At 42.7% G+C, this 15,105-nt stretch overlaps 1 long non-coding RNA gene across 1 annotated transcript in view; it reads left to right on the forward strand.

Moving 5' to 3' along the window:
- The window catches only part of LOC107515282, a 379,686-nt gene that overhangs the window by 325,778 nt on the left and 38,803 nt on the right, over positions 1-15,105 (forward strand). The window lies entirely within an intron of this gene.

Raw genomic sequence — 15,105 nt, forward strand, 5'->3', positions numbered from 1 at the left:
AAGAGGTGGACGGACACCCAGGCCACCTCTCCGTGGGCCTCTAGTGGGAACGTCCTACACTGTGATGACTATTCGTACCAGTAATGCTTTTGTGTATTACTAGTACAAAACCCCAGAAGATATTTATTTTTTTAGGTAATCCATGAAAAGATGAAAGAGATGAATTTTCGAGAAATAGGTAGAGAGAGAGAGAAAGACCGAAAACTGAAAAAGGAGAGAGCTGGAGAAATAGAGAAAGAGACCCGGGGGTGAGGAAGGGGGATAAGGCCTCTCCCCATTCGGATTCCACAGAAACACGTCCTGAGCACGGGTCACGGGCGATGATTTAATGAGGGCGTGCTCCGAGGGGGAGCCAGTGAGAAAGAAGGGCGATGTTTTCACATTTGCAAAAATGGTGAAAAAGGAAAGCCGAAGAGATTTATATTTCCGATTCAGTACCAAAAATACGGAACACCCAGCTGAATCTGATTTTCAGATAAACAAGGAATCATTTTTTTAATGTAACTCTGTCCCATGCAATATTTGTCATTTATCTAAACTTTGAGCTTCGCTGGGTGTTCTGTATTTTATCTGAGGACTGTGGATGGGTGGAGCCCTGACACTGTCCACGGCGAGGCGGAGGGAGCTGGAGCACAGACGGGGTGGGGGGGGGGGAGGAGGTGCACAGCTGCTCCCATCCCCTGGCCGCTGGGTTCTAAAATGCATCCAAAAGTTCAAAGCAACCGGGGGCCAGAACATCAAGATCAAAATGGGTGGGCGAAGCAGTCCGTCTCAATGCCATCTGCCCATTTCCTCAGTCTTCAAATCCAGCTTCAGCTAGAAGTGATACTTGAATACATTCTATCTTTAAAATACACACACACACACACACACACACACACACACACACACACACAGTGGCAATGTATTCCCTCTGGTTTCAAAAGTAATGCCCTTTTTGGAAAATTTGAAAAATATACAGGTTATTTAGAAGAAGAGATAGATATAAGATCAGCCACTGTTGGTAGGATAGTGTGTCTCTTTCTGTTCTTTTTCTAGGTATATGTATTTGTGAGGATGCTATTTTCTTTTTAAATTTTTTTTCAAAACTGGGACAATACCTTAAATAATGTTTTAAATTCCACTTTGAAAAATGAACATTATGATAACTTGCTATTCTTAGCTATTATTTGAAAACATTAATTTTTAAGTTAAATTTATGAGGGTAACATTGTTTAGTACATTACATAAGTTGCAGGTATACAGTTCCCTAATACATCATCCGTACATTGCATTGTGTGCACACCACCCAAAATCTAGTCTCTTTCTGTCAACGTAGATTTGATCCCCTTCATTTCCCCCTTTTCCTCTCTGGTAACCAACATACTGTTGTCTGTATCTATGTTTCTTTGTTTGTTGCTTTCTGTTTTATAACCCACATGTGAGTTTTGAAATCATAAGGTTCTTCTCCTTTTCCATCTGACTTATTTCACTTAGCATGATACTCTCAAGGTCCATCCATGTTGTCAAAAATGGCAATATTTTATCCTTTGTTATGGCTGAGTAGTATTACATTGTACATATGTACCACGTCTTCTTTATCCAATCATCCATCAAAGGATTGTTTCCATGTCTGGACTATGGTGAATAATGTTGCACTGAACATAGGGATACATATATCTTCACAAATAAGTATTTCTAACTTTGGGGCGTAGATACCCAGGAGAAGGATTCCGGGGTCATACGGTAGCTCTATTCTTAACTTTTTGAGGACCCTCCATACTGTTTTCCGTGGTGGCTACATCACTTTACATTCCCACCAGCAGCGTACAAGGGTCTCCCTGAAAACATTAATTTTAATGAGCACATATTATGTTACATGGTTCAATTATACTTTATTAATGGCATTATTTTAGACACTTAGGTTATTCTAATTTGTGGATAATGTGAATGACACCGTGAATAGCTACGTAAATATGTAGCAGCACACTTGACTCTTTCCTTGAAATCATTTCTGATGCGCCTTAGACCCACCTCTAGACTTACGCCACTAACTTGGGCTTAGAGAGGTGGAGGGTTGTTTAATTATTCAGTGTGACAGTTTTTCTCTCACCACTAACCACAGAGATACTAGTCAGATGCAGCCGACAGATTCAATTGATATCTTCAAATTTCTGGAGGCCAGCAGGAAGAAAAAAGAAAGCAAAACCCTGTTCTGGAGGGTGCTGGAGATAGAACAAAAACTAACGTAGGAACAGGCATGTTGAGCTCAACATGAGGCCAAGTGTCCTGAAAGTTCTGTGAAGCAGCAGAAATCGCTCCCTTGAATAACAGGAGCCCTGGCTTGCGGGAGGCATTGATGGGGAGCGGGAGGACGCCCTACCCTGGGTGGAGTGGCAGAGCGCAGCGGCCAAGAGCAGGAGCGATGGAGACAGAGTTGGGGTTTTAAGCCCAGCTTTGCCACTTTCTGCTTCTGTGACCTGGGGCAAGCAACACAACCTCTACGCACTTCCGTATCCTCATCATAGATTGGGCATAAGTCCTGATGGTTATCATGAGAATTAGATTAATAATTCTTGAATGATAAATGCCCACTAATATGCTGACTTTTCTCAATACTGGAGATGTATTTTTCTTTGTTAATATTTTCTTTTCTCCAGCTTACTTTATTATAAGAATATAGTATATAATGCACATAATATACAAATCATGTGTTAATCAACCGTTTATGTTTCAGTAAGGCTTCCCATCAACAGTAGGCTATTAGTAGTTAAGTTTTGGGGGAGTCAAAAGTTATAACTGGATTTTTAACTGCACTGGGGGGTCAGTGCCCCTAGCCCCCACATTGCTCAAGGGTCAACTGTATAATGCTAGAACTGTACTAAACATCTGCAAAATGTTCGATCAATAAATGTTGGCACTGATTTAGAGTGTCATTGCTATAGACAAGCTCGATTGGGCAGTACCATTGTCTGACAACCTTTAGAAAATATGAGTCTGCACTGGGGTCTCCCAATGTCCGTATTTCACCACGGTGACCCCTGGGCCAATGGACCCTACGAGCATGCTGCAGGGTATTCTCTGGTTCCATTTGTTTTCAGATCTGTGTGTCATTGTTTACCTTTTTGTGAGCAAAACCAACTTTAGGTCTCTGGCACTTTGTAGCCATGACAGAGGCCAACTGTAGCTTTGCAGCTTATCCATTTCGGAATCAAATAGCTGCCTTGTAAAAGCAGTGTTGCAATCTTTAAATGGCCATAAATAAGGATTTGAACATTTATCTCACATCATGTGATTTGGTAAAAGTAAACAGAATGTCTTTCAGTTGAAGAGTGGAAGTGACGACTGAGCGAAATGATATAAAACAGGAGAGTTAGGTCGAGAATGTGTGTTAACTCTGTAAATATGTGAAGGAGCAAAGGCAGATTTTTGTATGACAGGCAAGGCCACATCACGTGAACAGGGACAAGTAGGTGCTGTGACTCCTAGAAACCTCATTTCTTGTCTGCGACGTCCCTCCGTTAAATAGACAGGAGGATATACTAAAACAAGTGGGTATCTTCTAATCGAAAACCAAATCAAAACTAGGATTAAAGTCCATGAAACGTTGCAGGCCACCACGTGCATAATCAGCATGATCACCTATTAACTCATTAAGCCTGAACTGAGGAAAGAAAACACTAGATTCAATCATCCCTTCAAAACTGCCCAAAATTAAAGGCAAATAGAGGACCCACTTCATGTAGTAGAAAATGAATATCATAGCAAAACAGCTAATTGCTAGAAATAAAAATGAAATTGTCGAAACAGAAAGCTCAGAGGCTGCATCGAACAGTAAATTGCACCGGACAGGAAGAGGGGTGAGGTACGCACCAGTGACTCTTCTACCTCTGGCATGGTAGAGAGACGTAGAAGACACACTGTTGTGAGCCGATCTCTGAGATATCTTCCTGCACCTCCCCTGGGCACCACATGCCCCAGTACTGCTTAGAGACAAGGAAAGAGGGCCGGATTTGCTCCCAGCAACCCACAAAGCCACCAGCGTTTCTGAAATTCAGGCCTCTTTTGTCCAAAATTTTAGAAACATCCAGTCCTAAAATATGACATGTTCGCAAGGAGACTTTGTGGTCCCTCACTTTGGTAGTGTTCAAAATATTGAAATCTCTGTCGATTTACAGATGGCCTTTCCCCCTAAGTGTCCCCCATGGGTGGTTTGGCGTGAAGGCTGGGGACGGGATGCATCCCCGGCCGCTTAGTGTCTCGGCTCCCATGACCTCGCACCAACTCCTGATAAAGACACTAAAACTTCATTTCATCCTGTGTTTTGGTCACAAATGGTTGTTATTTGAACGGGCTCATAAATTTTTTTAAAATGTAAGCTCCAGAACAACATGTGAATTATAGGTTTAAAATCCAAGGCACATTTAGAGACTGGCTGCTGGGCGATACCTAAGGGCTTGGAATCTGATATACCGTCAATTAAGGACAGCCCTCAGTTCCAAGGGAGGGGCCGGAAGCCAAGCAAGCACAGATGCCTGTTGCCAGACTGAGAGGTGACGAGAGGAGACCAGGCAGAGGTGGTCGTGGTGGCACAGACCAGGTCTGCGGAGCGGTTGGGAAGCTGTTTGCTGCCATTCATATAACGTGGGGAGGACGCAGGCGGCGTTGTGGGTGATCTGTGAATGATCCCAGAGGAGGGGTCGGGGAGGGGGGCGGGGAAGGGGGGTGGGCAATGGCAGTAGTAGGCATGCGTTTGTTGTTGGAGGTGGTGCTGGGTGTTAGTTTCAGGGCCCCAGCCTGCTGAGCTGGATTCGTCTAAACCACATTGATGACCGGTCGGTCACTCGTTCCTCATTCGAGGCTGATTTTACAACACTGAGAGGCGAGAGGGAGCCTCTCTCCTACCCTCAAAAATATCAAGGAGATATTTAGTGGACACCTTCCTCATTCAGAGGTGACTCTGGGAACTTCACCTACCTGCCGGAAGATGCTAGAAATAAATTTTGGAGGGCACAGAGGTTCCTAAATACCTTATGGGTGGTGACATCAGGCTTAGACTGTGACACTAGTATCAACCCCGTTCAGTTTAATTCCACCAGCACTCGCTGCAGAGCTGCCAGTCTCCCCAGACCACGGGAGCCTGAAGATGCCGACGCCAATAACAAGAGCAACAGCCTCTCATTCGGTTCCTCCATGCCCAGAGGTTCCCGGGACTCCTGTCCTTCCACGTGTCCTCTCTCTGGGGAGGCAGGAAGACCAGGGTCTGGAGAGGCAGATCCAGACTGGTACTTACTTAGCAGCATGCCTGAGCAAGCCTCCTCACTATGCCGAGACTCTGTTTTCATTTGCAAAATGTGGACCGTATCTATTTCAGGTCATAGTTGCAAAGGTTAACTGTAATGCATATAAAGCACCTGGCAATGTGCCAGGTTCAGAGGAGGTGCCCAGCCAATGATAGCCATCATACTTGCCAGCTTTCTGGTGGGCCCCTAGCCCTGCGGCTGCTGCTGCTGCTAAGCTGTTCTTTGATTACCTTTATTCTTGTTGTTTTTGCCGCCACCCCAAGGTCCCCCGCTTATGGGTATAGATTCCTCAGTCAGTATAGTTGTTCACTAGACTTTTTAAAATATAATCCGGACTTTAGTCAGTATAGTTGTTCACTAGACTCTTTAAAATATAATCCTCCACAGGAAAAAAAAAATGAAACAGGTTACCAGGAAGCAAGTTGAAGGGTGGTCGAGTGGAATTGTTTTATTTCATCTCAAGCCTCTTCTCTAAAAAACCATTGGCCCAAAATTGGGTCCTGAATCTTCATTCTCTTCCAGTTCGAACCCAATTTACCAGACTTGATCTGTATTTTGTTTGAAGACTGCAAACCCAGTGACCTAGGGCCCCAACCTTCAACCCGCAGATCTTTGCCGTTCTTCCAGGGGGCTTCCATCTTCATAAAGACTCTGGAGCATGCATTGTGTCCCAGTGTCCCTCGGGCTTAAACACAGAACAGTCCCTGTTCCCTGCCACTGTGCCCCTCAGCGCCTGTATAAGGTTCTAGAGATAGAAACACAGGCATGCTCAATCTCCGTCTCCCTGCTCTTTCTTCAAATACTCGCCAAACTATATTACAGTTGACTTATGGCACAGACCATAGCACAGGTAATTACAGGTTCCTAAGAAGTACTAAGAGGAGAAAGATAAGTCATAGATCAGAAGAAGCCTCACAGAATAGGAGACGTTTGAGTAGCCTTGAGGTGAGATTTTGATTGGCCAATGAGGTGCGAAGATACTTTCAGGCTTAGGGACTAGCCTATGCAAAGCCATGATGTGGCATTGCATGGTATATTCTAGAAAATGGCAAGCCATACTGTAATAAAAAAAAAAAAACACAGGATGTTTGTAGGGGAGATATTGGGATGAGCCTACTAGGACGGTCGAACAGACAGAGAGGGTTTAAATGTCTTCAATGTCATGATGAAGTAGAGACTTTTTCTTAGAGGCAGTAGGGACTGAATCAATAGTTCCCAAGCGAGACAGTGGACATGGGGAACATAAAACTTAGAAGGGCACTTTATAGAGTTTAGCAATGATTGTCAAGGACAACATGAGAGAACGATTGGATGGGACGAGTAGGAGAAAGCTTCTCGGACAATGCAGTTCGGGGCTTGAAGGAAGATATAACTATGAATTAAAGAAAGGGTGGGGATTGGGGAAGGGAAGTTTTCCAGTGCAGGGATGATCATTACAGCTGGCATTTGTAAGGGCCCACTCTGTGCCAGCACTCTGCAATCTCTGCGTGTGCCCTTGCAAGACTAGGGAACGGGAATGAGTACACTCTGCCTCCGGCTCTCAGTTTTCATGACTGGCTCTTGGAAAAGGATGGGAAATGTTATTGACTGGGACTAGGAAGCTGTCATTTCTTTATGGGAAATAACATGAACTCCAAAGCTCTGTGAGGGTGAATGGGAGCCCAGAGAGTTCAGCGTGGCTAAGACTTTGATACAATGAGAGCCTCGGCTTGGGGAAGCTGGAGAAAGGGAGCAGAGCAAGGGGCCAATATGAGCGGAACTCTATGCCTGCCTGGAGGTGGAAAGAAAAGAAGGCAGGTTCTACAAAAAATGGTACTTCCCACTGTGAGCCCCTTTAGGGCAGGAACCCTGTCTGGTTTATCCAAGAGCCCCTGTGACCAAACCCCCATGCACAAGGACCAATAGTTATTACTCCAAAAATGAATAAAAATCATGAGGCTCAACTATTAACTTTATTAAACAGACACCACAATGGTGGCAGGAGTTCGATCTAAGTTGTCACTACAGGAGGCCGTATAAGGATCGCTCGAAAGTTATCGAAGCAAAATCCTTCCAGAACTGCAGAGGAAGTCATCTTCAAAGCCATCTTAGGAACCATGCAAGAGAGCCCACTGCCTTCTTTTATAAGTCACTCCTGGCTTTTGAATACAGCAAGATGCCTGTTTCATATCTTGACAATAGTGACAGATACATAAATCTAAGCATGCGATAAAATTGCAGAGAACCAAATACACACACATACTCACAAGTAAAACTGAGAAACCTTAATTCCAGTGGATTGTACCAATGTCAATATCCTAGTTGTGATATTGTACTGTGGTTTTTTTTAAGACATTGGCATTGGGGGAAACTGAGTTAAGAGTTCATGGGATCTCTGTATTATTACTTAGAACTGAATGTGAATCTACAATGACCTTAAAATAAATCTAATATTAAAGAATGGATCATTACTGAAAAAAATTTGAATGCTATCTTTCTAACACGCTTTTTCGTACTACAGTGACTGGAGAATTAAAGACATATTCCTTTGGGACCAGAACTCCAAATGTGATTTAGGTTTTGGATGCACTCCCAGGATGTCGAGAAGGTAGAATGCAGTGAACATGGTCATGCCCTCCAACCCCCACCCTTCCCACCGCTAGTTTGAGGAGACATCCTAGTGTTCAGTCTCTAAGCTTTGTGGGTATTAAGACAGTATAAGACACCACTTTTTTTTTCAGTGCAGAGGTAGCAAAATGTGGTGTAGCTCTAAATTCAATTTTTCTGAAGGCAGTTTCTAGATTCCTGGATTAAGCCCATGTAATCCCAGAGCCATGTTTCAGTTGTATTTTGCCTATCCTCCCTTGTCCTGATGGCGGGAGAGGTGGCAGCTACCCCGAAGGACCGTTTGGGGGCGTAGCTCTGAGAGTCGTTCATGGAGCCCTACCTGAAGCCTTTCAAGGTTTTTCTAAGCATATAACTCTCTGTATAGTTTCCCTTTTGTTTAAAAGAGCCCATCGTTATCATTGTTGGTGGTGGTTGTTGTTATTTGTTGTTGTTGTTGTCTTCAACTAAATTCTGATGCCGATGCCCAGTGACATTATAGGCCCATCGTTCTACCACTGGATTCTCTCCCACATGAGATGCCCTCTGTCTAATAGTCTAAAGACATCCGGAAGTGGTTACCTGAAGTCATAGAACAGTCAACGGGGCTCTCTAACAGCTGGAATTCTCTGGGGTGTTACCGGAAAGAGAAAAGAAAAAGCAGGAGGAAACAGTGCTGCCCTGGTTTTGGGGAACTGTCGATGTCGTCACCTGTATAGATTTGGGCTTGTCGTTGATTACAGCACAGGAAATAAGTCCCAGGGAGACCTCAGAGAAAGCAGAATGGCGTTTTAGCAAAGCTGCAGTTGTGTAGGATGGATTAGTCTTGAGATTTAATGTATAGCGCGATGACGACAGTTAATAAAACTATACTGTATCCTGGACATTTGCTAAGAAAGTAGACTTCAGGTGTGCGCACCACAAAAACAAAACGTGGAGATGGGGTTAACTTTAGTCATCATTTCACTATATATTGTGTGTGTGTGTGTGTGTGTGTGACCATGGTTTACTCCTTAAATATGCAATCGTTATTAAAAATATAAATTTAATTTTGTTCTGATACATTTAAACTCTTCAGTTGTAATAGATCTGTTTGTTCTTAGTGATAATCTGGGTGAGATTGTGCTATACATCCCCCAGGAAATTAAAAGCGGCCGAGCAATTTTTTTCTATTCCCCTTATGATATTCCTTCTCTCCATCCCTCAAAATTTTAAAAATCTCGTCTTCACAGTACATAGAACAAACGGGAAGTGTCCCGAAGCCACAGGAAAGGGATCGGCCGGGCCCGACATGGTGCGAGGCTGTCGCAGCGCAGCGGGACAGGGGTGGCTTTCACGGTTGGGACGGGCGGCTGGTGCGCCTGCGCCCTGCGGGAGAGCCGCCTTCTCCGTGGCCTCAGCCACCCTGCTCTTCCTGCTTTTCCCTTTCTCCCCACCCACCTTTCATCGTCCTCAGAAGCCCATGTGTGTGAAAAGCAACAGAGGAATGTGGGTGGGTTGACTTGTATAATTAAATCCACGTTGCATCGTGTTCCTTAGAATTAATAAGGAATTCATCCCGTTGAAACTCACCATGACATCTTCTCTCTGACTCAGATTTCTTTTGCTTTTCTCTCCTTTCCTTGGCTAAAAGCATTAGACATGGGGCTATGGTTCAAATTAGTATCCTACATTTTTCTTCTTCTTTTTTTTTCAATTGAACTATTCTGTTCAGTGAAGAATTTAGTTTGTCCATATTTCATTTTTCTCCTAGTCCACTCATCCACCGTTGTCTTTTTTCTAACTTCTCCTAGAAAACTTAGTATAGGAGAAAACGAGAGAGCTCTTCGCTTGCTCATGGCTGCAGAGCTGGAGAAATACTCTGCTGACCGAACGTTGGCAATCCACGCGTCGTCCTTTGAGGCTCTTCAGGTCCTGGATATTTTTTCACGATGCAAACTGTGCTCCCACGTCTCTGTCCACCGAGGCCAGGGGGAGCAGCGCACGGGGGACTGTGAGATGGGGAGACAGGGAGAACCAGCAAACAAACGGTGCTTCTCAGTTCCTGGGTCATGTTGCGAAACACCTTTTTATTGGTGGTAATAATTTGACTTCATTCCCTTATAAAAGTGGATTTATGTGATGGATACGTAACATATATTTTTCTGCCACTGTTCTTGTGGGATAGTGGTTGTATCAGTTAAGATTAGATTCAACTGTGAGTAACATAAACCCAAAATAACAGCAGCTGAAACCTGATAAAATTTTTTTTTTTTCTCACGTACAAGTCTAGCTGTTGCAGTCTCGGCTGGTACAATGCTTCTCTTCCGTGAAATCTTCCCCACAATGCAAGCCTCATATAGCTGCCTAGTCCAAGTCGGTAGTTATATTGTCATTTGAAGAACCTTCTTACAAACAATCCGAAAGAGTTCATCCCTTCGATTATGGCTTCTGACTTTAGACCACATGGGTGCCTTGGTTTAGCTTCATGCATGCCATTTGGGGCTGAGTTGCGAGACCAACACAGGCTTGATTCTGAATCGTGCTGCTTATTGAACGTGCAAATTTGAGCAAATCCCTTGACCTCTGTGTAAAAGACTGGCCTGTTGATTAGCATGATTGCAAATACCATTTTACTCTTGCTGAGTGTTGTGTTTTGTTTTGTTTTGTTTTCATTTTCAAAGTAAACCAAGCCCATATTTAGAGACTGGCGATTTGCTCCTGGTGAAAACAACCCCCCCCCCCCCCGCCCCGGAAAGTGAGCTGTACGTTCTGTACAAGCCCTTTTCCCAATTAGGAAAAAAATTAATGTAAAGAGGGCGACCTCACGGTTGTGCCGCCTTCAGTGAAGCAGGTTTCACTCTTTACTGTTGCTTTGATCTGTCGGGGACGTGGTGAGTTGACAGTAAATGTCCACTCCCCTCTCTCTTCTGTCTCAGTGTCTTTTGAACTGCAAGTTGAGAGACTCAGTGTTGGGCTGTGAAATCAATTTACTGGGCCATGCCTAGCACATTTTTAATGAAAGAATAGAGTGGAATAGAATAGCTTAGAAAAAAATCGAGGTCATCACAAATAATATGTCTTTTTTCATAGAATAGGTTTATATATACTCTTGTGTTCATGTATGTCTAGTCTGTGTTATAACGTAAAATATATTTCTTAAAATGGGTCATGCATCTTGAAAAGGAAGAAAAAAGTGGGAAGAATCACTCTTCCTGGTACGAAAGCTTACTATGTATACACACAGTAATTAATACGACATGGTATTTGCAGAGCGATAGGTGCATAGCTCAGCGGAACAGAATAGAGGACGCAGAACTAGACCATAAGTAAGTCAAACTGATTTTTGACAAAGTGGAAAAGCAGTTCGAACGGGGGCGAACTCCACTGGCCTTTTTGATTCAAATGGCCGTTTTTAAAAATGGCCCAGGTAGATCTTCATCCCACCTGCATTCTAAGTAGCAGAAAGAAGACAAGAGAAGCCACCATGTGTGCCGACTGCCTTTTAAGGAAAATATCTAGGAACTGCCACTGAGTTTGTAGCTATGTCCCATTGCCCAGAACATGGCCGTGCTAAGTGTAAGGAAAACTGAGAAATGTCATCTTTATGCTGAGCCGTCTAAAATTTCTATTATTATATTTAGGCAGAGAGAAATAGATATCGGGTGACAGTTTATTGTGCGTGCAACACAGAGATGTGCAAGCACAGAATTCTATCTCTCCTGGATACCAAAATGATTTTTTTGCAGCACATATTTGACCCCCGATGAAAAACCTCTTTGTCTCCTAAATGCACATAGGGTAAAGCCTGAACTCCTGCACGAGGATATTGATGTTCTTGAACGCTTGGCCCAAGCCTAGATTTCCCCAGCCCTCCCAGCCCGCTGCCTTCTGCAAATGCTGAGACTCTACCACCTCCGTGTCCCTGCTCAAGGTTTTCCTTTCCCTGGATTGTTTTTCTGCATCCACTCGGCTTGTGTATCCAACAGCCGATGCCTCATCCTTACAGGACTAGAGAAATGGCCATTTTCTCCCTCCGATGCCCTTCTAGACTTCAGAAGTCACCGTTCCCTTCCCTAGGCTTCCATTAATTCGTACATATATTGATTATGGCACTTACCTCATGTCTCACCATGACTTGTTTATGTGTTTTTTGTTGTTGTTGTTTTGATTTTGTTTTATTTTTGTTCTCCCTTCCAATACAGGGCCTGTCTTCCTAAATCTTATTTCCACAAATCTTTGAATCTCTCCACACCCTTAAAATTATTTGTTGAATTATTTAGCGGTTTCTTGGGGTCAGAGGCTAGAAAAAAGCAAAAAGTATCTGTTTCCCACAGGTGCGCTTTGAATGGACGGCGCTGCTACTTCGCAGATTTAGCTGTGAAGAAATAATCTGTGTCTCGAGTGGCTTTAAAAAGGTGAACAGGATGACTCCTTGACATCTTGAGAGTCCGATTTCACTGTAGCGAGCAAGCTGGATTCAAAGTCAGAGCACCGGAAAGTCCCCTCGGACTTCACGTTCTCACAGGTCCCAGGGGGCACAGACCTGGGACACAGACATGGGGACACCAGTCTGCTTGAGGAAAGGAAAGGCCTTCAGGTTTCACTGCAAGAAGCCAGAGTAGCAAGAACAGCCCCGAAAATATCATTTCTCTAGCTACATATTTGGAAGAAAATCCTTTTCTCTCTATGGAAAAACATATGTTTTGTTCTTGGAAGCCATGCTGTTTTTATTCAATAAGGAGTATTTTCTATTTCATTATTATTTGTAAATTTGCGTTTGACATCTTTTTCATCAGTAAATGATGTTATTTGGGGAGGGGAGGAGTTAAATGGGAAGATTTTATAGCTTTTGAAGAATGCCTCCCATTTCCCTGCTCCCCTGAGCCTCTGGCAACTGTCATTCTACTCTATCCTTCTATGATTCTGACTATTTTAGATTCTTCATACAGTGGAGTCATGCAGTATTTCTCCTTCTATGACTGGCTTATTTCATTTAGCATAATGCCCTTTTAGTTTAGCCTTGTAGTTGCATGTGGCAAGAGTTTTTTTTTTTTTAAGCTGAATAATATCCATTGTGTGTGTGTGTGTGTATGTGTATGTGTGCGCGCGCGCGCGTGCGCGCATGCGCATGTGCACACGCCATTCATCCATTGATGGACATTTAGGTTGTTTCCACTTCTTGGCTATGGTGAATAATGCAGGCCTCCTTTTCTGAATGAAATACCAGATGACATTTTCATCAGTGACATTTTTTAGGAGCAATCACTCGGTTAATTGGCCTTGATAAGCCCCAGTTGCCTAGAGCTGTAAAATTTAGATCCCCTACTGTGGCAGAGAGAGTTTTGTTTATTAGATCTGCTTTTGTCCCTTTACATTTTCTAGTCTTCCACTTAGATCGGGGCCACGTGACGTATTTTAACAAATAGGCTGTGAACAGAAGTGTCATGAGTCACTTCCCATCGTGATATGTCAGATCCGGTGTCTGCCTTTGTCTTCTTGTGAAGGACACGTGTTCCGGATGGCACTGTTACAAGATGGAAGGAGCTTTTAATGAGCAAGAAACAAAACGTTAATGTGTTGAGATGCCGAGATTGAGGCGTTTGTCTGTCGTCACAGGTAGGATTAATAACCATGACTAATGTAGTGACAGTATAAGGTTCACAGGAGGATTAAACAGGTCAGTTACATACAAGCTTGAGCACAGCATCTGAGAGAAAGGTACATCAGCCATAAGGAGAAGGAAGGCTGCCATCATGTAATAAAATCATTATTTTGAAAGCAAAAATATCATTCTAGAGTTGTAGAACTTTAGATTTGGACTTAGAAGTTATTTAATCCAGTATTTTCCAAACTTGTTTAATTATAAATCTCAGGTGCTTAGCAGAAAATACAGATTTCTAGGCCTTGCCCCAATTATAATGAATCTGAATCTCTAGGGAAGGTTTTGATTCCTTCCCTAGTTGTTTTGTTGTTTTTTATATGGAAAGAAAGTGAGTCACAGAGGAGACTAGAACCCAGTTTACATGAAGGCTAATGCTTTACTTCTGGGTTCACATAATAATGTTCTAATAGAGTGAGACCAAGACTGACCCTTTGTCCCCCTTTCCCTGATAAATCATGTCAAGACCTGCAAGTGATTTTACCCCTTAACAATGAAAAGAAGATGTAATTTTAAAATTACCTTGGATGTACAGTAAAAGCAGCATTCCCATAATCAATCATCCAAAATCATGGGGTTATTTGGAGCTATTTGAAGGAAAGTAAATTGAAAACATGCTGTTAAACAATGCACCAAAGAGTTATCAAATCATAAACATCTAGATTACTTTAACATGTTGATTATTCCACATTTAGGGTCTCCTTACAAAGTAACTCTGGCCATGAAGAGACCTAGAAATTTCAATGAATCTCTTTCTAAGTTGTTAACTGTATTGAGTTCAAACACTTGGCCTTATGGGAACATATGTTAAAGTTAAGAAAAAATTTTATGTGTGTGTGTGTGTGTGTGTACATACACACACGTATTCTTCTTTTTGGAGCTATTATTCACACTTTGCACTAAGCAGAAGACACGGAGGCCTGTTATTAAGACACGTCTCTAAGGATATAGAAATAGCTTGGGGAATGCAGTGGTATAACATTGAAGACATTAAAATCTATCTGGAGCTTTGGAAATCAAATATACAGACATTCCATAATGACCCTTGGGTTTTAGCATAATTCCTGAACCTGAAAATTCATAACTAAATAATGGCAGCACATTTATGACATAAAATGCCTTAAACCATTTGTTTATTATTATATGTGGATTTTAAGTTTTATGTTTAAGAAAATTGAAAGCCTACCCATTTTTCCCCCCTTGGAGAGGTGATATACCAATTACCTTTGAGAGTCTTTGTTTTTCTCACTGGAAGAAACCTAAACCAGGACTGAAATTTACGTCAAGGCATCTTATTTGGTTATCAAATCTATGATCATACACTCTTGTTAAACTAAACCAAATTAAATTAATCTTTGTTGAAAAATAAATGATGTAATTCCTGGAGGATCCTGTTTTACTCTCAGAATGGTGGCCTGGCTCTCTTCTAAGTAGCTCATAAGAAAGCAAAGACTGAAATAGTTCTTGAAACCGAAGAGAGGGAATTGCCTTGAGTGTGGCAGGTGTCTGGAAGGAGCCACTCCCCGTGAGTGATCTGTGATCTAAGGGGGTCATCATTGTAAGACTGAATTATACACGCGTTCTTCCTGAGACCGGATT

This window comes from Rousettus aegyptiacus, unplaced genomic scaffold, assembly GCF_014176215.1.
Source record: "Rousettus aegyptiacus isolate mRouAeg1 unplaced genomic scaffold, mRouAeg1.p scaffold_m13_p_7, whole genome shotgun sequence".
In the NCBI taxonomy this organism is placed as follows: Eukaryota; Metazoa; Chordata; class Mammalia; order Chiroptera; family Pteropodidae; genus Rousettus; species Rousettus aegyptiacus.